Genomic DNA, 25,675 nt, shown 5'->3' on the forward strand with positions numbered 1-25,675 from the left:
TACCACATGGGCAGCCTGATAGTTCTAGCAGCATAGAGGAGCATCAGCCTAGGATTCTGAGGACCCCGGTCTGAAACCCGAGGTTGCCAGCTTGAGCGTGGGTTCATCCAGCTTGAGTGCAGGCTCACTGGCTTGAGTGAGGGGTCACTCACTCAGCTGGTGCATGCCGGTCAAGGCACATACGAGAAAGCAGTCAATGAACAACTAAGGTGCCAACAGTGAAGAATTGATGCTTCTCATCTCTCCCCCTTCCTGTCTGCCCCCCTACCTCAGAAAAAAAAACACAAAACAGATCAAATGGATGGCAAGATCTCAGCAGGAATATATAGGGACAATGGAAGGAGGGGCGGCAGGGAAAATGACATGTACCACCTGACCCTCTTTTGGAACTCTCAGATAAACATAATAAAAGGGAAGAGGGGCTGCTCTGAATGCTTATCCCTTAGAAATTAGGAAGTTATAATCCAGGAGGACCTATGAATAGACTGTTGTTGTGATCTTAACTTATGGTTCCTAGACCGAAATGACCTGGGTTCTATGCATATTATCTGGAAAATAACATTGCAGAGTGCCAAATGCTTCAAGAGAAACGTAATATTTATGACTCATTGTGCAGCTCCTAATCACTTGACAACTGACTTTCCTATTTATCACAAATACAATTGTAAATAGCCATTTCCTTCACATGTAAAAAAATAACCACATACACATAGCCTCCCCTCCTCCCACAGAAATACCTTGTTAAAAAGACTGGAGGGCAATAAAGTTGAACAGTGATAAAAAATTGAAAAGGACAATTACAGTTCGGCCCACATTTTAAAGTGTGCTGTCCATTGCAGTGCCGTTCTCACCTCTGTTGCTCTGGGAGGTTATTAGAAAAGATAATAGCCTGGCATTTATAATGCAGCTTATTTACAGAGATTCAAAGTACCTATCTGTGGTTGGAGAGCTATCTTCATTTCCCAAATGAATGCATTTCCAAGGTGTCTGTGTGGGAAACACAGTGTCCCAGTTTTTTATTGAATGCAAGAATTTGAAACAACCAGTGCTGGCACTGGCCAGGTAACTCAGTAGGTTAGAGTGTCGTCCTGATAAGCCAGGATTGTGGGTTTGATCCCCAGTTGGGGCACATACAAGAATCAACCAATGAATGCACAAATGAGTGAAACAACAAATCTATATTTCTTTCTCTCAAAATAAAACAAAAATAAACTTGCCCGTTTAGTGTGGTCTTTCTTCCTTGCCTACAAACCGTTGCTGTCAGTGAAACTTTGCATTGAAAAGGGGTGGGGGGATTTTTTGTTGTTGTTGTTCAAGTGAGAGGAGGGAAGATAGACAGATAAACTCTTGTATGCACCCCGACCGGGATCCACCCAACAGCCCCTGTCTGGGACTGATGCTCAAATTAAGCAAGTTATCCTCAGCACCAGAGGGTGACCCTATGACAAATCAAGTCACTGGCTGCGAGAAGGGGAGAGAGAGAAGGGGAGAGGGAGGAGAAGAGAAACAGATGGTCACTTCTCATGTGTGCCCTGGCCAGGGATCAAACCTGGGGCATCTGCACACCAAGCTGATGTTCTGTCTACTCAGCCAACCGGCCAGGACCAAGGGGAAACACTTATGATAAATCTCTCTCACAAATCAGAGAGGAAAAAAATGCTTGTGGAAAAGAAGTGATCAGCACTTAAGGACTCATGCACTGCTCAGTAAACAAAACCCTGATATATATTTGATCATTAAACAAATATTTATTGAGTTTCTACTAGGTGCCAATTGATCTTCTAGGATCTGAGGAGAAAATGAGAAACAAAACAAAACAATTTTCTGTGTTGCTTACATTTTGTAGATGATGAAAATATAAACAAGAAAAATTGAAATACAGATAAGGACAACTATTAAAATACATGGTAATGGGAAAGGTATGAGATTAATTATCACTCAAGATACCGAGGCAGTGATTTCTAAGATGAAACCTGAAATGACGATAGTGTTTTAGATCTGCGATGATCTAAAGTGAAAAAGAATTGTTGTATTAAAGAAATAGAAAGAAGGCTACTCTCTGCTTGAGGGCAAGTATAGAAGTGATCAGAAGAGGAGGCAGGGGTCTGAGAGAATGGGGCTTTGTAAGTGGTTTAGATTGTATTTTATGTGCAATGAGATGCAAAGAAAGTTATGTTTGTGTAGGGAGGTGATACAGCCTGCTGAGGCCAATCTAGCATGTCAGAGAGACTACTGCAGTGGGCAGTGGGGTACTGTGGAATCAGGATGACTAGTTAGGAGGTTATTGCAGTGGTCTACCTAAAAGAAAATAATAGCATGGACTCAGATAGTAGCAGTAGGCAGAGAGAGAATTTGATGAATTCAAGAGATGTTTCGGAGTTAGAGCAAATAAGACTTGAGTATAGGTTGGATATTAGCAGTAAGAGAAGAAACAGAGAGGTCTCTGGGGTTTTTAGCTTAAGTGATTAGATGGTTTCTGGTACCATTCACTGAAATGGAGAAAACTAGGGGAGAACAGATTGGAAGATTTAGAAATCAATAATTCTGACTTGGGGACATTAAGTTCAAGATATAATACTATTGTCATAGTTTTCCATTTTGATCTCTGTGAGCTACGTGGCAATTCACTAGAGAAGGCTTATCTGTTAAATTTTTAGGGGAAAAAGTAATTATTGGTGAGATGGAAAGAAATGGCTTGGCTTTCAAAGAGCACAGGTAGGGAGTTGCAAGGACATTTTCATTCTAATGAGCCCTGAGGCCCCCATAGGAGAAGCTAAAAAGCAACTCCCAGAATTCTCTGTAATTCATGGTAGTTTCTCAGAACCATCCTGTTCAGGAAAACAAAAATAAGAAACGTGCTTATATCGTACTACACATTTCTTTCCTGTAAGAATCCATCAAAGCTGTTTTCATTTCCCTGGCTTGCAGTATATGGAACTGAGAACTCTCAGTGACTTGAGTGATGCCTATCTGTACCTGCACACCGAGCAGTCTGACCTGGATGTGTCTCTTTATTTTTATTTTTATTTATTGATTTGAAAGAGAGAAACATTGATTTGTTGTTCCACTTATTTATACATTTATTGGTTGGTTTCTGTATGTGTCCTGACTGGGGATTGAACCCACAACCTTGGCATGTCAGGATGATATCCTTTTTTTTTTTTTTTTTTTTTTTCCTGAAGCTGGAAATGGGGAGAGACAGTCAGACAGACTCCCGCATGCGCCCGACCGGGATCCACCCGGCACGCCCACCAGGGGCGATGCTCTGCCCACCAGGGGGCGATGCTCTGCCCCTCTGAGGCGTCACTCTACCGTGACCAGAGCCACTCTAGCGCCTGGGGCAGAGGCCAAGGAGCCATCCCCAGCACCCGGGCCATCTTTGCTCCAATGGAGCCTTGGCTGCGGGAGGGGAAGAGAGAGACAGAGAGGAAGGAGGGGGTGGGGGTGGAGAAGCAAATGGGTGCTTCTCTTATGTGCCTTGGCCGGGAATCGAACCCGGGTCCCCTGCACGCCAGGCCGACGCTCTACCACTGAGCCAACCGGCCAGGGCCATCAGGATGATATTCTAACCAACTGAGCTACCTGGCCCTGGCTGGATACGGCTCTTCAGAAGTTAATTCAGAGTTTTCAAAACAGGAACATTTCTGAATCACTGTGTAAATATCCTTTCCAAGTGGGTAATATTCTTCTTTCTCCTCCTCTTACGGATTTCCCCCCTTTGATGGCCATATGCAGACCAGCAGCTCTCAAACGCCCAAATACTGAAGTATAACACCTAAACTGTGAAGTTGTTTATTGGGTAGGAAGATGATATGCCCAGTAGAGAGATAGAAGTTTTTATTTATTGAATGATAAATAATTTACACTTGTCTTTTTAAATCTGGAAAATTTTTATGTTATAGTTTAAATTTATTTCAGAATTATTTTATTTATTATTGCAGCTAGCAATTGAACATTATAGGTGCCTATACATGTTTACATGGGAAGCCTCGTTTTGTTTTTCAAATTTTAATAGTTTATAAAAATGAGTAAAGAATAAGAAAGGAATGTGACTTTATAAGATAATTCCATCTCTTTTCTGATTCATTGTAAGAATAAAGAATGGTGAGGAAGAATAGTGAGGTTCTCTGAATTTTAACTGTCTGGGTAAAACTGGGCAAAATTACAATCAAAGCAGCATACAACCTTCCTCTCCTGATGAATATTCCTGAATTGTGGATCACAATACTTCCTATACAAAGAGCAGGGGATCACCAGTCTTTGTTAATGGTCCTTTAGTCTGAAGATTTTTCTCTAGAAGATTCCTTAAGAGGAGTTCATAAAACAACATTCCCTGAGTTTCTGCATGCTCATAGTAGGTGGCCTATGTCTTTATACTTGAAGGTCAGTTTTACTGCATATTAAAATCTATTGCTTAAATGGTCTTTCCTTGAGTATCTTAAACATATTACTCGTTAATTTTTGATATAAAGGATTGTTTTTATAAAAGTCTGTTATATATATAATATTTATATAGACAGTATATACAGGGTGGAACAAAAGTAGGTTTACAGTTGTGAGTACATGAAACACAGGAGTTTATTCCTGTATTATTATTAATTATTGCTATCACTTTCATTCTACCATATGTGGTACTTTGTTTGCTGAATGCCCAAAAGATTTGTTCTTTCTCTCCAGCTCCATAGCTCTTGAGCTTGTTTGCTTTCTGTTTTCACAAAGTTCTTAAATCTATAGCTGTGAATTTCCTAAAATCTGCTTCTATTCTCTTCTCCAACTTTTAACTGGGTCTTCTAGTTTCTTTGACACTATTGTTTCCAGTTTGCTTAGTATGACTCTATTTTTAACAATTACTTTAAGCAGCAGAAAGCCTACTCCTCCTAGTGGTTATCCTGAATTGTAGATTGCATTGCTTTCTATATGTAGAGAAAGGAGTGGTCAATCTTTATGTCAATGGCAGGGACTCAGCCTTAGAAGAGAGCTTGAGTTCATAAGTTTTTAAGATTTTCAGGCTCCAGACTACTCCAGACCTTGTCTTATAGCAGTCCCATTACACCCACCCTCATAATAAAACCAGAAACCTACCTCCCTGTTCAGCTGCTATTATTGGATTGGCTGACTGAATTTCCCAGTTAGTATATGCAATTCAGTAGCTCTTACTTTTTTCAGAGCTGTTTAAAGGCCAGTGGCTTTTTACTTTCTCTCAGCATGTGATATTACTACATGAGTCTTGTAGCTGTCATGGTTTGCTTTGATAAATTCAGGAGTTTATAGAGATATCTTGTCACTAAGTTTTGTTGGAGATATCTTCTATGGGTCTTTGATGTTGTTATCTTAGTGGAGTTCTTCTGTCTGTTTTTATGAGATGGTTCAAGGAGATTAGAAAGCAATGCTGCTGCCACTGTCATCTCTACTTTAAAAAAATCTACTTATCCCTTGGATAAATTCACACACAGATTTCTGAGCTTAAAGAATTCACTCCTCAAACTTACACAATTTGTGAACCTTCTAATGTTATTTTTTCTCATCTTCCACCAGCTAAATCTATGATGTACTGCTGATCCCGTTTTGTTACATTCTAAAGAGACTATACCAAAATTATATTTAAAAGGTTGGTATGAAACAGAGTGGATAAAATAGGACCCATCTGGTTTTTCCACATCCAGAGCTACATTTTCCCCACTTTTGGATTAAGTCAGCTTAAGTGAGAAATAAATTAGAAAATTTTAGTTTATAAATAGTTTTCAACAGTTTTTGCTAGATGGTTATGGAGCTTTCCTTTTCTTGTATTTTGTAAACACAGGTTGCTAAACTGCTTTAATTGCTTCTCACAGTATTATAATGTAGTATCATTTCCCTCTAGTGCACTGTTAGGTTGAGAAACAAATGTTACTAGGGGTTACTGATAACATTAGTAGTAATAACATTAATAGTATTATTAATAATAACAATAAGTACCATATACTCAGCACTTCTCTTGTGCCAAATCAGGACAGAATTCTAGCGTGACTACCCCCTTTCACAGATATAGGACCAATAACCTTAAATTTTGTATGGAATGACAAAAGACCCCAAACAGCCAACATAAGAAGAACAAAGCTAGAGGCATCAGGCTCCTTGACTTTAAACTGTTTTATAAAGCTATTGTAATCAAAACAATTTGGTATTGGCATAAAAACAGACACATAGATCCATGGAACAGAACAGAGAGACCAGAAATAAGGCCACATGTATAACTATGGTAAATAATCAAAGCCACCAAGAATATATAATGGGAAAAAGATAGTCTCTTCAATAAATGTTGTTGGAAAAACTGGTCAGCGATGTCCATAAGAATGAAACTGGACCATTATCTTACACCATAAGTAAAAATTAACTCAAAATTTTTTAAAGACTTGAATGTAAGACCTGAATCCAGCAAATTCTTAGAAGAAATCACCAGCAGTAAACTCCCTGACATCAGTCTTGGCAATGAATTTTTTTTGATTTGATACCAAAAGCAAATGCAATAAAGGGAAAAATATACAGGTAGAACTACATCAAACTAAAAAAAGAGAAAAGAAGAAACAAAAACCTGCAGCACAGTAGACACTATCAACAAAATACCTAGGCAACCTACTAAATGAGAGAAAATGTTTGCCAATCATATCTGGTAAGTGGTTAATATACAAAATACATGAAAAACTCATACAACTCAATAGCAAACAAGAACAAACAATTTGATTTAAAAATGGGCAGAGGATTCAAATAGACATTTTCCCAAAAGGGATATACAGATACCAATAGGCACATGAAAAGATATTCAACATCACTAATCAGCAAGGAAATGCAAATTAAAACCATAATGAGATATCACCTCACAACTATTAGAATGGCTATTATTAAAAATATAAAAAATAACAAATATTTGTGAAGATGTAGAGAAAAGAGAACTCTGTTTATTGTTGGTAAACAAGTATGAAAAACAGTATGGAGGCTCCTTAAAAAATTAAAAATACTACTACCATATGAGGGAGCAATTCCATTTTTGGGTATTTGTCCAAAGAAAATAAAAATACTACTGAGAAAAGATATCTGCATCCCCATCTTCATTTCAGCAATATTTACAATCTGGTATATATACCCTGTATCATCCCTACTCCTTGACTGTGAGCAGGATCTCTGAATATGATGAGATTCATCCCCATGTGTAGATTACACTATACTGCAAAGGTAAAGAAATTTCGTGGAAACGTTAAGGCAGTGGTTCTCAAACTTTTTGAAGTTGGGTCGCATTTAAAATACTACAAATAATTGTAGGTGCACTATATACTAATTTCTGAGAAATATCTTATAATAATCAAGTCAAATATTTAATAAGAAAATAAAGTCCAAGCATGCTTTTATGGTAATTAAACAAAATAAATACAACAAAATTAAATTTATTCTGACATCAAAACATTTTTATGTTACATTTTTTTGAGTTATGCTTTTTAGAATTCTTAAAAAAGAGGGATTAAAAAATAAAAAAAATGACAAAAAAGTTATCTTTATATATATATAGATACATTCTTAGTAAGATTTAGTACATTTGGCAGGTCCCTGCGCAAATGTGTTAAGTTTTTTCATTCTTGTGTTTATGAGAAACATGAGCCTGATGTGTCCTAGTGATTTCTTCAATGTTTGGACATATATTGGAAAGACAAACTCCCATTTCCTTGTCAATACATTGAAGAATTTCTTTCTTTTCACTCATGTGTTGAGTGCAGAAAACCCCTGCCATACATATCATCTTAACTTTACACCAAACAAAGGATAGAAGAAACTTGCCTCCAGTCTTTCTAGGTAACATGGGGGGTAGTATAAACAATCTAGCACCACAGCTTAACAGCCTTTTGCAACCTAATCAGGCAAGTGAAGTGGGGTATTGGGCAGAGTATCATCTTACAGCCAATTCCCCACACCTGTGTCCCCCAAAAATCTAAACTCCAAAACCCTGTTGGTTTTTTCATCCCCAACAGGCACACATTTTTCTGGAATACCATAAGATGCACCTGGAAATCTTCTAGGGTGCACCAGTGCACCCTGGCACACACTTTGAGAACCACTGCATTAAGGTCTCAAATCATTTTGAAATTTTAAGCTAAGCAAAAGGGAGATTATCCTGGGTAAACCTGACTTAATCAGGAAAAGCCCTTAACAGAGAGATTGAGCCCTTGCTGAAGAGAAAGAGACTGACTTGCTGGCTTTGAAGAGGAAAGCTGCCATCTTGTGAGAGGGCTGCACACAGTGGTGGGACTCAAATAATTTAACAACCAGTTCTCTGCCCTAATGTCCATTTTATGTAAAAAAAAAACCCGATATACTGAAAGGTAGTTTATTATTTCATGCATTTAATACTTAAATAAGAACAATAAAGGAGGCACACAAAACTAGATTTTTATACAAAAGTTTTAAAATATTAATGAAAATATGTGAAAGAATACCTGGCAAAAAACAATAAAATTTATTTAAGATATTTCCATATTGCTTCTTGATTAGTGTCCTCACCTGCATTTTTTTCACCTATGGACAGAATGAACATTACTATAGGCACTTAGAATCAGTTGTTGCACAGATGAACATTAAAAAAAGAATGTAACTTTGTGATTTCCACATTGGGCGGCTGCCCAGGCACCCACCTTAGAGAAAACTCTGCTTACAAGTGCTTTTTTAACAACTGGTTCATTGAACTCAACAAAATAATTAGATATCAGTTCTGCTGAACTGGTGTAAACCAGTTGAATCCCCTCACTGGCCATGCGGCTATGACCTGAGAGGGCCCTTAAGAAATGAGATCATCTTCTAGCAAGAAAGCAGAAAACTCAGGCGTACTCACAGCTAAAGGGAAGTAAATCCTACCAATAACTGGGGGAAAATGGAAGTGGAGCTTCCCTTAGGAGAGCCTCATATGAGACCACAATCTGGCTCTCCCCTAACTGCAGCTTTGCAACACCCTGAGTGTTGCTTAAATATTAATTTAAGCCTTGTCCAGACTCCAGAACCATTTGACTAGTGAGATAACATGGGTGTTTTAAGTATGCAGCAATAGAAAACCAATTCACATACCTTCAACTGCACTATGCTTTTTCTAAATCATCACCTTTTAAAATATCATGAACAAACTCAAGATGATGATGATGTCTGTTTTACAGATGTAGAAGCTATGAATTTAGGGTCACACAAGTAGTGGTGGATCTGGGGCTCTTAGATTTGCCTTGTTCTAATCTTTTGGCCTTGACATTGTAGGGCTTTCATTACCCTTCTAGCTTCTTCAGAAATGCACACTAGTATTTTGTAGCTAGTACTAAGGAGAGTGTATGGAAGGTTGGTGTTAAAGGTACTGCTAGCAGGATACCAACTCTCAAGAACAGCTTTAAATGTGGAGTAAGAATGCCATATGCATCCTTTTTTAGTTACCTCTTAAATATTGATTCTTATCTGAGATAATAGAAAAGCTTAGCCAGTCAGGACTTAGGTAATTGAAATATTTATATATATTTAATTGCCCAATTACCCAATTAATTAAATACTTGTACTTAAATATAAATTTCTTTCTTTTAAAAATTTCCTAGGGACCAAAGAAATAATTTTTAAAACATTCTGTTTATTAGATATAATAAACATACTATAAAGCTCATCCTTCTAAAATGTACAATTCAATGGGCTTAGTGTATTCACAAAGTTGTACAACCATCATCATTATATAATTCCAGCATATTGTCATTACCTCAAAAGGAAAGGATTAGCAATTCCTCCCCATTTCCCTCCAAACTGCCCTTCTTCAGAGCCTGGAGTCTACTCTGTCTGTTTGAATTTGCTTGCTTTGGATATTTCATATAAATGGAATCATACAATAGGTAGCTTTTTTGTGTCTGGCTTTTTGACAAAGCACAATATAGTAAAGGCTGATTCATATGTAAAGCAGTATCTTATTGTGGTATTGATTTGCATCTTCCTAATTAATGATATGATATTGTGCATCTTATTATGTGTTTCTTGGCTATTTGTATATGTATATTTTTGGGGAATAATGCAATACATTTCAATATACCTATTATTTAGACCTTAGCACAAAGCTTCATGAATGTTCCTTTTTCTTTTTATTTGCTGAAGTATTTAAGACAAATCTCAGATATTATGCAATATTATCCCAATATACTTTTATCTACATCTCTAAAATGTATGGATTTTTTTTCACATATTTTTTTTTAACTTGACAGTATATTTAATAGAATAAGAGATTAGATTTGTTAAACATTGGATTAAAATGGTTAAGAGGATTTTCATACAATTTTTAGGCACTATACACACTGTTGTTTACAATAGCATCAGTACTTGGATTTGGGGAAAGATAAATCTCATACATTTTAATGCCTTGATACTCTTGTCACATTCAAAGTAATTCCACCATTTAGAAATACTAATCCAAACTTAAAGAGACATATACCACTAAATATCCCACACAGTATATTTAAAAATAAATATAGAAATACAACCAGAAGTCTACAAATCATCAGAGTAGACAGACTGGTGAAGCCCCAGTCATCATGGCAGTGAAAGGCTCTGACTAGATTTTGATGGAAATTGCTGAATTCTACACCAAAAGCAAAAACATAATAAAATAACATGATATACACTTTATGATGCTTATTTTCCTAGCAGCAAAGCATGCTTCACATGCACTGCCTGTGAAGGATCTTACCAGGCTCCTTCCTCGGGTAAAGAAGGTATGCCTGGCAAGAATGAAGCACCAAGTGTCAAAGTATACTCAAAATTTAGGCAGCCAGCCAATCACAGTGAAGGGAGCGCAGTGCAATTTTCAGTAAGAATGACTACCCACGGTCACCAAAGGTTCACTCTAATATAGTTGCATGTTTTCATCATTTACACACAAAAATAGCCCCAAGCACAAAGCCAATCCACTTAGGGGAATAATGATAGAAAGAATAAAGATGGTAATATTAAAAATGACACGAACAGAATTTTGACACATGCTGTATTCTTCATCCTTTTTCATAGGTGAAATGCATGTCTGAACAGAGGCTTGGGAAAGAGACCTGAAAGCAATGTGACATGCCACCGGGCGGGAGACTCGCTCTTTGCTGCTTGCCATATGTTTAGATACCAGCTGCATGGGTCGGTTTGCTGGGCTGGTTAAGGCCGATGGTGGAGCAGAGCCAACCTGCAAAATCCACTTCCTCAGCCTCAGATCTCTTGATAAAAGCATGAACCATGAGTTGCTTCAAATCTGCTTTCTCTGCAGGGTTTTTTATTAAGCATTTATTCACAAAATCCTGAAATTCCATCCTGAATACTCCGCTGGGCAGTTTAGGAGGAGGCTCACTGACTATGTAATCCAACAACTCAAAAATTGCCATGGGAGGCCGGCTGTCCATTCCATAAGAGCTGAGGGGCCTTCCAGGGGTCCTTGGCCTGGGTGGTGTCTCAGCCGTATCTCCCTCCACCTGGCACCCAAACATCAGCTTCAGCTCCTTGGCATCTGGAGGAGGGATGGGATACCACCCAACTGCCATCTCAACCAGAGAGAGCCCCAGGCTCCAGATGTCCAGCTGCACTGAGAAATGAGTCCCCTGGAGTCTTTCTGGCGACATGTAGGACCTTGTGCCCACGAAGAAGTTGGCCATGGAGTCGATGAGCTGTCTGTCCGCTGACCCCAAAGTCACAGAGCTTGAACTCCCACGGGAGTTCGCTAGGATGTTGGAAGGCTTGACATCTTTATGCATGATCTTATGCTTCTCTCTCAGATATGTCAGACCTTTTATTACAGCAATGCTAACTTTGCCTAAAATTTGTTCAGGAATTCTTCCAGCTTTCATCAGAACTTGATCCAAGGAACCCCCATCCATGTGCTCCATGCAGATGCTGATCTTTCCATAATTGTAGAATGCACCATAGAAACCCACAATGTATGGGGAGTTACACTCATGTAGAACCTGCAGCTCCCTTATGATCTGGTTCTGGATTGCAGGTTTGATCTTCAAGTGAATTAGCTTTCTGGCCATAACCAGGCCGGACGGCTTGTGGGAGACCTTGAACACCACTCCACCATTGCCAGTACCCAGATCACTGATCTTCTCAAGGTCATCATCCTTCAGTTTCCCCACCTTCTGCTTCTGGGTAAGGAAGGCCTCAAGGCGCTTCCTTTGCTGCTCGTCCAGCTCCAATTCCTCCAGCTTCTTCTGCAAAGCCTCCAGGTTGGTCCTCTCTAGCTTCATCTCCTGCGACCTGCACGGGTGCAATAGGCACACTAAAACTACTTGCTGGCTCCACATAAATTATTTTTTAAGACTATATTATCTGTGCCTGACCAGGTGGTGGTGCAATGGATAGAGCATCAGACTTGGATGCAGAGGACCCAGGTTTGAAACCCTGAGGTCGCTAGCTTGAGTGTGGGCTCATCTGGTTTGAGCAAGGCTCACCAGTTTAAGCCCAACATCACTGGCTTGAGCAAGGGATCACTCGGTCTGCTGGAGCTCCCCCCCCCCCCAGTCAAAGCACATATAAAAAAGTAATCAAGAAACAACTAAGGTCCTGCAAAGAAGAATTGATGCTTCTCATCTCGCTCCCTTCCTGTCTGTCTGTTCCTATCTGTCCCTCTGTCTGCCACAAAACAAAACAAACAAACCAGCAAACTATGTTTTTTAGTGAGTCCATCAAAATGCATTCAAAAGTGGGAAGTTAAGAAGAAACTGAAGGTCCTGGCCGGTTGGCTCAGTGGTAGAGCGTCAGCCTAGCGTGTAGAAGTCCCTGGTTCGATTCCCAGCCAGGGCACATAGGAGAAGCGCCCATCTGCTTCTCCACCCCTCCCCCTCTCCTTCCTCTCTGTCTCTCTCTTCCCCTCCCACAGCTGAGGCTCCATCAGAGCAAAGATAGCCCGGGCACTGGGGATGGCTCCTTGGCCTCTGCCCCAGGCGCTAGAGTGGCTCTGATCGCGACAGAGGGACGCCCCGGAGGGGGGCAGAGCATCGCCCCCTGGTGGGCAGAGCGTAGCCCCTGGTGGGCGTGCCGGATGGATCCCAGTCAGGCGCATGCGCGAGTCTGTCTGTCTCTCCCCATTTCCAGCTTCAGAAAAATACAAAAAAAAAAAAAAAAAAAAAAAAGAAAGAAAGAAGAAACTGAAGAGCCAGTCCATTCTGAATGAGTTTAGGATAAAAATTTGAGGGCAGACAGATACTGCATAATTCTAAGAAATACATAGCAACATTCTGGAAAACACTGTGGTAAAGGTTTAAATGCACCATCAGGTCAGCACATCAAGATGCAAAATGCCTTCAGTCTTTATCAACTCCTTTGTATATTCCCAACGTTATTATCTCAAGGGAATAACCCATGTTTTATTATACTTTAAACCAACTTCAGCTCAGTTATAAATATTAATGCTTTAAAAATAAACAGTACAAAATTTGAGATAAAATTTTATCTTTGCTAATATTTAGGTTTGAACTCAAATTCCCACTAACTGCAGAAAAAAAATAATTAAAATAAAAAAGACTCTGCTATTGCCTACTAGGCAGTGGTGCAGTGGATAGAGCATCTGACTGGAATGAGGAGGACTCAGATTCAAAACCCTGAGGTCGCTGGCTTGTGCTCGGGTTCATCCAGCTTGAGTGCGGGCTCACCAGTTTGAGCACAGGGTCGCTAGCTTGAGCATGGGATCATAGATATGACCCCATGGTCATTGGCTTGAAGCCCAGGGTCACTAGCTTTAGCCCAAGGTCACTGGCTTGAGCAAGGGGTCACTCGCTTTTCTGCAGTCCCCTGCTCAAGGCACATATATATAAGAAAGCAATCAGTGAACAACTAAGATGCCGCAACAAAGAAATGATGCTTCTCATCTCTCTTCCTTCCTGTCTGTCCCTATCTGTCCGTCTCTCTGTCTCTCTCTGTGTCTCTGTCACTAAAAAAAAAAAAAAAAAAAAGGTCTTTGCTGTTGGCCATTAAAAAAGACAGTTAAGAGACCCAGAGATAGTAAGCTGTGTTTTTCTAATGATTATAGATCTGGCCTCAGGTTATTGTCTACATGTCATGGTGTTGATTGTGGGGACTTCCTCCTTACATCTGTCGTTTTGAAGAAATAAGAGTTAAATTCTTTGCAGAGTAGACAATATGTTTTTTATAGTATTTATTCTATAAAATTGTTTTAATGTTTGTGGGTATATGTGCTAAATATCTTCCTTCTCTGAGAATAGTCCCCAACTCCCCACAGTAATGGAGCTCAGACATTCATACTGATGTCACATGATCCAGTCCCTCAAACTAGTACCCACTTTGACCATGTTTAGTAGAACACCAAAAGACATCTGATCTGAGCTTAGAGGGGAGGTTTGACTCCCAGTAATTTGGAGTTAGGATTCAGAGATAACCCATGAATGTCTGCCTGTGAACATGACCAAGAAAGGGGAACTGAGGGAACTGTAGGTTGGATGCCTTCAGCTGTGTGCAAAGAGATCATAAAAAGTTGCTCAGTAAACAGAAGAACACAGACACTGAGAGAAGCAGAGACAAGAAACTGAGAAATAGATGGCCAGATTCCTGTTCACTTCTAGTTCTGGTTGCAGTTACCTGGTGGGCCCAGTCTCTCCTGGCTTCTGCAAGGGAACATGGTAACTGTCCATTAAATGGATTTTTCCCCTTCAAGAAAACGTGGGTTGCTGTCAATTACACACCAAAAGAACCTTGACAAAGGCAGTTCACCTATACGTTAGGGGAGGATGGTCTAATTTCCAGTGTGTCAATTGTATAGTTGTGAGACTTCAAACAGGCTTTTGTGAAATCAAGTTGTTTCAAACAGGCTTTTGTGAAATCAAGTTGTTTTTATTGCACCAGCGAAACCACTGATCTTCTCTTATTTAGATGCTGCCAATAAATGCACTTACTTTCACTCCTCTGAGATGAGATTCTCAGTGTTGTCAGTAAAATCAGTGGGAAGTGAAGTGTTGATTCCAACTCCTTCGCCCCATGATGATATGAAGTAAGTTCAAAATGACACGGCAAACAAGGTCTTACTAAATTAGACCCTCATCTTTCTGAGATAAAAGTGCTTTATTAAGATGTCAAGTTGACAAAGCAGAATGGATTTTGGTGACAGAATGGTGGACAGACCTCCCTTTATGTGAATCGGTTATCATCTCTTCTTGTGCGAAGAGGGACGTTGACTCCCTTTCATCTCTGTGCATGTTTACACGGCACAGTTTATCCCAGTGGATCAATGCTGACAGAACACACATCAAACCTCCAATCCCCAAGCTCACAGGAGCTGGCCAAAACAAAAGTGATTACTCCAAATTCCAGGGGACAGTTCTTTAGCCTTTATTTCAGTGTTAATATTCCTTTATAGTTTTTAAATTCCTGCTCCACTCTTTGGGAAGAAATAACTTTTTATTAAAAGTCTATTCTATGAAAAACAATTGCTGGTTATAGAAATAGTCTTTCAGGAGACCCTAAGAGGAACTAGATTCTGCCCAGTCTTGCAGCTTCACTCCCCAGGGTGAAGCTTGATGCGTTCCTTCTCCAATACATAGCACTTTCTCTGCCCAAGGAGCCTGAGCCGCGCCCAGCACTGGGATGGCAGGCACAGCTCATGCATGAGGATGTCACTTTTGTGCTAGAACATGATTGCTTGTTTCTCATTGAACAAGAACAGCTGAAATATTTTGAACACTCGTCACAGGCGATGTATCTTACAATTATCATCTGATTTAATCTTCACATCTCTATTAGTTCTATGTTCGTTTGTTCTAGTTCTACAATCACATTTCATCTGTGAGAAAACTGAGAGGCACAGAGAGTTTGAGTAACCTGCCAGAGATCCCTAAGTTGCAGAGTTAAGCTTTGGACCCAGGCTGTTCCTGAGCCTTGGTTAAGAATCACCATGTCAAGGGGGCCTTCTTAAATACCTGCTGTTTGCTTTACATATTTTTGCCTCTGATATAAAAATAAAATATACAAGATGGGTGTTTCCATTTTACAGGTGAAAGAAAACTGAAGACCAGAAAATAAAAGTACAGTACTCAAGACACTTTTCATTGGTTTTCCACAATTTGGTTTTAATACTACTTAATAATTTTGTGTGTGTGTGTGTGTGTGTGTGTGTGTGTGTGTGTGCGCGCGCGCGTGCACATGCATGCATGCGTTTCCTGCTGAGAGTCATTGAGATTCTTGGATTGGTATGTTTAGTTTTCAACAAATTTGGAAAATGCTGAATCATTATTTCCAAAGATAACTTTTTCTGGTTCCTTCTCCTTCTCTGAAACTTAAAATATTTCTATGAATTAGACTGCTTAATATTGTCCCACAGGCCACTGAGGCTCTGTAATGCTTCTCTTCACTCTTAAAGCTTACAATCAGGATACACATAAAGTTAAATTATACAAAGAAAATAAACCTGGAGCCCTGGCTGTTTGGCTTAGTGGTACAGAGTCGGCCTGGCGTGTGGATGTACTGGGTTCAATTCCTGGTCAGGGCACACAAGAGAAGTGCCCATCTGATTCTTTACCCCTGCCCCCTCTCACTTCTCTGTCTCTCTCTCTCTCTCTCTCTCTCTTATTCTCTTTCTCTTCCCCTCCTGCAGCCATGGGTCGATTGAAGTGAGTTGGCCCCAGGCACTGAGGATGGCTATGCCATGGCTTCCACCTTAGGCACTAAGAAGAGCTCAGTTGCTGAGCTACAGAGCAATACCCCAGATAGGCAGAGCATCACCACCTAGTGGGTTTTCTGGGTGGATCCTGATGAGGGTGCAGGCAGGAATGTGTCTCTGCCTCCCTTCCTCTTATTGAATTAAAAAAAACAAAACACCTGTGAGATGAAAGGCAAATTTTACCACCACAAAAAGATTGAGCATTACCCAATAAAGCTGATGATTTTTTTACATTTTAAACCACTTTGTTCACAGTGCCCAAGACATGGAAACAACCAAAAAGCCTTCAAAAGAGAGTTGGATAAAGAAGATGTAGTACATATATACTATGGAATACTACTCAGCCATAAGAAATGATGACATAGGATCATTTACAACAACATGGATGGATCTTGATAACATTATACTGGGTGAAATAAGTAAATCAGAAAAAACTAAGAACTGTATGATTCCATACATATGTGGGACATAAAATTGAGACTCATGCACATAATAAGAGTGCAGTGGGTTACCAGGGGGAGGTAAAGGTAGGAGAGAGAGGGGGTGGGGGGAGGGGAGGGGCATAAAGAAAACCAAATAAAAGGTGACAGAGGACGATTTGACTTTAGATCATGGTTATATAACAGAATAGAATGTCAAGATGATCTGGAGATATTTTCTCTAAATCTATGTACTTTAATTGACCAATGTCACCAATTAAAATTAATTATCTAAATAAAATTTTAAAAGTAATTAAAAAACCACTTGCTAGAATTTAAAATTTACAAAAATTCAATGCATATACATTTTTTTCCTGAACATATCTATTTTATAGAATAAGGTATATTTGTAAGTATACATGTATGATGTTTTCAGAAGTGCCATTGTTCATTTCTTCCTATAATGAATTATATTGGTTAGTAAACAGTCACTTACTAAGCACCTGCTCTGTGAAAGACACTGCTTGGGCCCTGAGTAGGGAGAAGAGGGAAGGGAGATACTACACCAATGGATTAGGTATAGTTCCAACTTTCAAACTGCTTACAATGGGAGCTTGAGAAATATGGCATATATGTGTGAAAAGCTAAGGAACAAAGAGGCTATATGTTGTTCTGTCATGATGCCCAAGCTGATCTCTCTGAAATCACGTCTCTTTATCTCTCCTTCTTATTCCTGCCCTTTCACGACCCCATCTACCCCTTTGCCTGGACAATCTTCTCCAGGATGCTTCTCTGACCATCTTAATTTAGAAAAGAAAGTCTTTTTCTGGATTTCTATAGGCTGCTGTGAACATCTCTGTGCAGTGAATACTTCATTCAAATAGCAGATATTTATTGAGAATTTATGAGGTGCTGGGGGTACACCAATGAAGTGGTTCCCTGACCTTGTATAGCTTATATTTTAGTGACTATACCATTGCTCTGAACTATAATGTTAATGAGACTGCCTCACCAACAAGACTGTTAAGTTTTCTAAAACCATATTTTAGGTAGGGTCTAGAGAACTATAGATATTTACCAAATGTTTGGTTTTTAAAGTTATAAATGAATAATAAAGAAATCAGTGAACAATCTAGACCAGGGTTAAGTCAGATGATGGCTGTAAGGTATAACAACCTCAGCACCGTTGGTATTTTTAGTCAGATAATTCTTTGTTGTAGACGTTTAGCTGCATTTCTGGACAGAAAGTCTAAGATAAAGTGTCTTTAGACGGGGGAGATGGGTTTGGGTAGGCAGTAGTGTTTTGTTGAATTGAGCTATGTGATTAAATTAAATACTTGTTTCCACAGCTTGGACTCCACCCTGCAGGTCTGGGGACTCAGGAGAGCTCATGACCTGATTAACAAATTAACTGGGGGTGACCTACAGGGGAGAAATCAGGGAGGCCAGCCTAGAAAATTCTTCAGGGGAGAGTCTAGGTAGCCATTTGTGGGTCAAAAAATAGGGAAGAAACAGTTTTCAACTTCTTACAAAGCTGATGATCTAACTCGAATATTCATCACATATTTCCAAACTTCTTTTGTAATGACTGAATTTAGATTCAGGTGAATTGTTATTACAGCCTATGCCTGCTGTAGAACTGAAGACATGAATCAAATGATGGGAAGAGTCTAACTAGCTTTTTTTTTTAAAAATTCTATATTTGACTATAAAACTAAATCATATTCACATTAACAGAAGACAGTTACTTTTCGGTTCCTGACTCAGTTTTTTTATCTCTGCTGCAACAAAGCACCATAAACTGAATCATCTCCCAGTTCTGGAGGTCCAAAGTCTGAAATGGTTCTCAGCGCTGGAATGAAGTTGGCAGGGCTGGTTCCTCACCTTTTCCAGTTTCCAGAGGCTGCCCACACTACTCACCTGTGCATCCCCCCACCCCCGGCCAGCATTTCCACCTCTCTCTCCTGTCTCTCCCCTCTTTCACTTTCAGGGACCCTGTGATGTTACCGGGTCCACCTGCAGTATCTGGGATGATCTCCCTACCCAAGTTCAACTAATAAGCAACCTTGATTATTCTTTGCCAGGAAGTCAAACAACTGTACATGTTCTGGGGCTCAGAACATGACATCTTTGGGGAACATTACTCTGCCCACCACAATAAGTATAGTCTTTTAACCTTCAATTCATGTCTCTTATTGTGCCACGTAGAGATTTGGAGGAAACTATCTCAACCTAGTCAAAAGTGCAAAATAAAGAATGGCAGAGGAGCTGGAGCAGCAGCCCGGCAGCGCTCCCTGTGGCCCGCGGGGTGGGGGCAGGCACTCACTCAGTATCCACCGCTAATATGTGACACTATCAGCCATTGAACACTACGTGTCCAGCTCTGCGCTAAATGCTGTGAGGGCTTCAAAGGATTATTGAGCACAGTTTCTATCTGCAAAGAGGTGATATGAAGACAAGTATTGCAGAGTCAAGGTAGAATATTGGAGCGTTTTCAGTATCACAGGAGGCCACTAGGAGGGACAGGAGGAGAGACGGGAAGACACTGAATAAGGAGAGCAGGCCTCTCAGGAGTCTCAAACTCGAGGCCCGCGGGCCGCATGCGGCCCGCCCACCAATTTTGTGCGGCCCTCAGATTAATCCACGAAGTTTGATTAGTCTGCGGGCCGCACAAAATTGGTGGGCGGGCCGCACGGCTGCAAATTTGAGACCAAAAACGGACTTCACTGATGATTCAGACGGAGACTTTCATGAAAGTGATGGCTAATGGAGGCACGGGCAGGGTTTGGGGAACAGACAAGGGAGAGTGTGGCACCTGGATTCTGGGTCTAGGTCAAAGGAATGAGGTAAGAAAATAAATTAACCAGAACCAGAACCAGCAGTGGATTTAACGGCAGGTGTATCGGACATGCGCCCTGGGCCCCCACTTCTGAAGGGCCCCACAAAATCCCAACTTTACACTTTTTTTCTAATGACACCAAGTTTGGTTTCATATGTGCAATTTCAACATTAATACTACATAATATTTTTTATTTATTTAAAAATATGGTTAACATGTATTTTTATTTCCCCTGTCTCTCTCTTTTTTTTAAGGGGCCCAATATTTTCTTCTGGGCCCAGGGCCTCAACTGACCTTACTTAATTCACCTCTGTCTAAAACTCTGTGGGTCTTGCATCATAGGCTCCCTGGGTAAAGGCAGTAGCATGGGAGGACTTGGTCAATGCTGAGAGGTGGTGCCTATGGAGGGAGGAGGGGGTAGGGCAAGCAACTGGATAAGTGTGCCTGGAACGAAAGCGTGTCCTGAGAGGTGAGACTCTCAAGCACACTGGGATGATTCGGTCACCCTGGGGGTAGGAGAGAAGACTCGGAGCTCCTTCTCCCACTCTCTGCATTAGCTGAGGCAGCCCAGGGGATGTCTGCAGTCCACAGAGAAAAGGGAGAATGAATCTTGATGGGCAATGACACGTGGATACTAATTAGCACATGGGTTCCAGCTGAATTTTAAGAAGGGACAGAAGTTTACTAGGTAGGGTGGAGAGAGAAATGGATTATAAATAGGCCATGAAAAGCATCATGCTAGTGGCTTCCTTATTGATTCTTATGGTTTAGTTTTTAATTTCTCCATGTTTCCGCCCCTCTCCTTAACCCCTTCCTCACCCCCAAAACACATGCCTTTCCCCTATTCTTTATATATGCCCCCTCATCCCGACTGCTGTGGGTTTCCCACAAAGTTTCTGCACAGATGAAGAGGATAAGGAGCAACAGTAGCAACTGAGAAAAATTTGCCATGGTCCTTCATTCAAAGCGTTTTCTATTGCTGAAAAGCTAGTGTGATCTAACTATGCCTAAACTGAAGTACGTTTAACTCTCAGAACTGCAATGAATAAAACACAACTTGAGCCATAGTATCCCCCAGCATTTGTAACAGCCACAGACACCGTGATGTCCACTGGAATCTCTACAGCTGAGGCAATTTGAATATTATTTACTTCCCTAAGCAGGCATTTGCTTACCATTTTAAAAATGTTTATTATTTTAAACATAATGTTTTTATTTATTTTTGTCTGAGTTCTTGATCAAAGTAGATTTTGTTGACTACCTCTCTCTTCACAGACTGCATGATATTATGTTTATAAGCATGGTTTTAGAGGCAGATTGAATTTAAATTCCAGCTCTGTTACTTATTGTGTGACCATGGTCAGGTTGCTTAACTTCTCTGGGTCTGTTTCCTCAGGTAAAATATGGACAAGAAAGTGTCCCTATTTCACAAGTTGTTCAAAGGATTCAATGAGGCAATATATGTAAAGAACTTACAATGGGTGGCTGGTTGGCTCAGTAGTAGAGCATGTAACTGATGTGTGAAAGTCCCGGGTTCAATTCCCAGTCAGGGCATAGAGGATAAGCGACCATCGGCTTCTTCACCTCCTCTCCCTCTTCTCTTTCTCTTCTCCAATAGCCATGGCTCAATTGGTTTGAGTGCATCAGTCTGGGCACTGAAGATGGCTCCATGAAGCCTCCAGCTCAGGTGCTAAAGATAGTGTGAGCATGGCCCCAGATGGGCAGAGCATTGGCCTTGGATGGGGATTACTGGGTGGATTCTTGTTGGGGTACATGCAGACATCTGTCTATCTCCCATCCTCTCACTTGGAAAAGAAGGAATAAAACAAAACAAAAACCTTAAAACCGCACCTGGCTCATATAGCAAGTACTCGGCATGGGTGATAGTTTTGTTTTCATACAGCTCTTCTTAACTAAAAATGTTCTGAAGGTTAAGAGCATCAGGTAAAAGTCTTCCTATCAGTTCCTCATTCTCATGTATTGAAGAAGTTTAAAATCTGATTAACTATATACATGATATAATCACTTCTCATTGTTGTGGTAGATATGTTCAACAAAGCTGCGGTGAACACTGAGTTAGTGAATATTGAATCGTTGCTTACAGGAGAAATACAAGGTTAGCTTCATGAAGGCCTCAGGTCATGTTTTTGTGAACCAATCCATGCATAGCCCTGTTTTATGTGTGTTTCTACTTAAGGACACCTTATTTAAGCTATAACATTGAGTCATTACCATAATGCATATTACATATAAAATACATATGCTTGTATATTACATATAGACCAATAGCACTTTAACTCATGCCTGAATGAAGCTTATCTAACACCCACAGTTTCTCTGGAAGGCACACATGCCCTTAAGAACACTAGATAGCACTTTAGCACTACATTTGGGGGCCCTTTAAAACAACTAATCATCAACAAAAGAGCACAAAAATGACAAAAACTTAAAAAACAAGACCTGAATAGGTGACAAAAAGGACATGTTTACATTATGAAAGCTAATGGGAAGGCAGAGCCTCGCCTTGTTCTTCCTCAACAGAGAGCATGCATTTCCTGTGACAATGATTTGCCTCTCTTTGTACATCTGCAAATGACCACCAAAGTGCCATGAGTATGCGTATAGGGGTTACTAATGAACTTTAGTAAGTAGATTTGCAAATATAAAATCTGAAAGAAAAAAAAAAAGAGAGAGAAAGAAAGAAAGAGAGAGATTGAGAATTGACTGTGATTGATTCAACATTTTTGCATAGCTAAAGGCTTAATGAGTGGGGGTGGGGTGGCGGGGATTAGAAGAGGATTAACCTGACAAGGGAAAGACGTGATGTTCCCAACTGCTGTGGAGGTTCATACTTCCCCCAAATGTATTTAACTGTACTGAGTGATGCCCAAACTGTCCCTGTATTACAGAAACTTTCAAAGTCTTTAATAAGCTAATGTATATGGTGAATTTCTGCAAAATATAGTATTTCTTAAATGTGATATTAGAGCCTTTGGGATTTGCTGCTCTGCGGTGTTTCTGACAAAATCACCTGCAATTTAATCTTGGTGCTCAGAAATGTTCTATTCGAATAGGAGAGTAATTAGCATTGCAAGGGCTGTCATTCAGACAGCCAAATAACCACTCTCTGGAATGCTTCTTCGGGCTGGTGAGTGGATTATGTAAATTAAGCCTGGTTCTAGATCTTCATACACTGTTGTCTTCCTCCCGTGTTCTATTTGGTAAAGTTACATCCACGTGGGCTGTGGACTTTCCTGGAAGAAAGGCTGCTGACAGGAAATTTGCATTCTTCCTGCATTCCTCAGTTGAACATTTCTGATTTTAATAAGCAGTTAAAACAATGTATATCAAGAGGCAGAATCAATGTGTCTCCACTTAAAGCTTTGCTAGGAGAGAAAAGTTTGAGAGCATGATGGTGGAAGATTGGCAACTAGGCATCAGCTCTCTAGGCTCTGCCTTAGAACTAAACTGTCGCCAGCATAGGCAGTGATTTAACCCTTGGAAATGAAAGATGTTTTCATTCATTTGCAGTTTATTCCTCTTGAGTACATTGTAAGACAGATTTGCATCTTATTAGTTTAGGACTTTATTTGAAGCTTTCATGTGTTTCTTAGAAATTTCTTTATGAAATAGTTTTCTCTATGTTAAGTCTGAATGCTGTGAAGCATGTTCTGCACATTAACTCTTTTGTTTTTCTCTATGTTGGAACCAGGGAAGTGGGACGAGTGGTTCAGGGTTGGAAGAATGTGCAAAGGCCCTGAGGATCTGAAGGAACCAAGCTGACACAGAGTTCAGGCCGGGATGCTGGAAGCAAGGTTCCAAGAGCTACTGGCCTGGGCTCTTACCTGGTCACTCCATTTCCTGTCTGAGAGATCTTGGCCAGGTTACTAAATCTTTTTGTGCCTTGTTTCTTTTCTAGAAACATAAGGATTTAAATAGTACCTACTGCTATTAATGGGTATTTAAGTTCAGTGGCTTATTCAAACAGTATTTTTTTTCCTACGGTATCAAAAAGCCAAGAGTAGGCAGTCCATGCCGGAAACAATGGCTCCAAGAGACCATCAATATGCAAGACATTTTTCTTCGTGTAGTGTCACCATCCTTAATTTGTGGAACAAATATGTGACCCTTATTCCCATGGTTTTTGCATCTATAGATAGTCATAGTTCCAGCAGAAGGAGGAGGGAAGAGAAAGAGATAAAACATAAAAATCTTCTTTTGGATTGTTTTCTATCTTATTATTTGGTGATGTGAGCACATCTCAAAACTTCTGTCTCTATCTCAATGTACAGACCTACATCACATAACCATGCAAGGGAGGATGGGAATTTTACTAATTTAGCTGCCATATAACCATACTCAAACAAAATCATGGTATTATTTAGGTGGAAGAAAGGGGGAAGTGGATGCTGACTACATAAATAGCAGTGTTACCAGACATTTGTAATGATGTTATGTGGATCAAATGAGTTGATCCTTTAAGGAATGAAGAACCACAGAGGAATATAGGAAGTATCCAATGCTTTTTATAACAAGCTTAGAATGAAGCCAAGACTTCATATGGATGCCTTTGAAGAAAGAATAAACATCCCACCTATCTCCACCTCCTACCCTGATTCCCTGGCCCTCCGCCAAATAGAAACTGCTTTTTAAATATGTTCTTGCCTCTTGGTTTTCAAATACTAGCATCTCCCTTATTTTATAAAATGGTGACTTTCGGCCCAAGGCTCTTTTGGACAATGATAACTCATTGCCTCTGAAGTGCTCTTTCAATCTGTGGACTGAATCACCAGGCAAAAATGCAGAGCAGGTGAAAATGAAGTGGCCACGGTGCAGTCACATACCTGGACACTGCAAATGGCATTTCTCAACGTCCAAGCAGGTTTGACTGCCAAATATGAGCTCAGACTTCCAAAACACTGCACAGGCAAACATTTTATTTAGACATTTCCACGACTATTTAGGTATAAGGCAGAAGTATCTCAGAAACTAGCAACAAATATATTACATTCTTAAAATAGCAAACACTCAGTGGTCGCTAATGTTTGTGGTTTTAGTATTCATCTCAGAGAGCTGCTAGAGGCTCTCTTTTCTTCTTCCCTTCATTTTTTCACCAAAAAAATTAATAAATGCCTACTATGAACTCAGTAATAGCATCCATGCTGGGAGACGAGGCTTACTATGTCATTAATTATCTCCTTCCACAAATACATACCGGCACGCTCACTCTGTGGCTCTTCATCTTGTGAAGTGGCCAGGATGCAATGGTGTGCAAGACAGAGGAACAGGCTATGGCCTGAACCCCGAGTTCTACATGGAAGAGAGATGAATAAACACAGGACTACAGCACACTGAGATAAGTAGTATAAACAGAATGCCAAGGTCAACAACATGCTGGCTAGAGTTGTTTAACTGAGAGCACCTGGCCCTGCTATCTCCCTTTAGAGGAGGACGATGTTTAATTTGAACGATGCTTAATAGTAGCAGGGAAATTGAAAAATCCTTTCCCGTGCTTAGGTTTGTTTGATAGAGCATAACAAAACTGGCTCATTTAGAGTTACGTACTTTCTTGGCTGTGATGCTTTGAAGCTCTGAAGGTGTGAGCTATAATAACTTACCTTCAAGTTAGTCACAAAAATCTTGGCTTTTCTATCAAATTTTTCCCTAAGGAAAACACAACTTTTAGTGGAAGAATGATATGATATGCATTCTATTATTGGATGCCTGAGGGATGTTCCAATT

The 25,675-nt window shown here is 40.1% G+C and overlaps 1 long non-coding RNA gene and 1 pseudogene across 1 annotated transcript in view; one reads left to right on the plus strand and one right to left on the minus strand.

Annotated features, from left to right (window-relative positions):
- The window catches only part of LOC136394601 (uncharacterized), a 119,391-nt gene that overhangs the window by 34,139 nt on the left and 59,577 nt on the right, over window positions 1–25,675 (plus strand). The window lies entirely within an intron of this gene.
- On the minus strand, window positions 10,916–12,826 carry LOC136394600 (dual specificity mitogen-activated protein kinase kinase 1 pseudogene; annotated as a pseudogene).

Source organism: Saccopteryx leptura, chromosome 2 (assembly GCF_036850995.1).
Source record: "Saccopteryx leptura isolate mSacLep1 chromosome 2, mSacLep1_pri_phased_curated, whole genome shotgun sequence".
Lineage (NCBI taxonomy): Eukaryota > Metazoa > Chordata > Mammalia > Chiroptera > Emballonuridae > Saccopteryx > Saccopteryx leptura.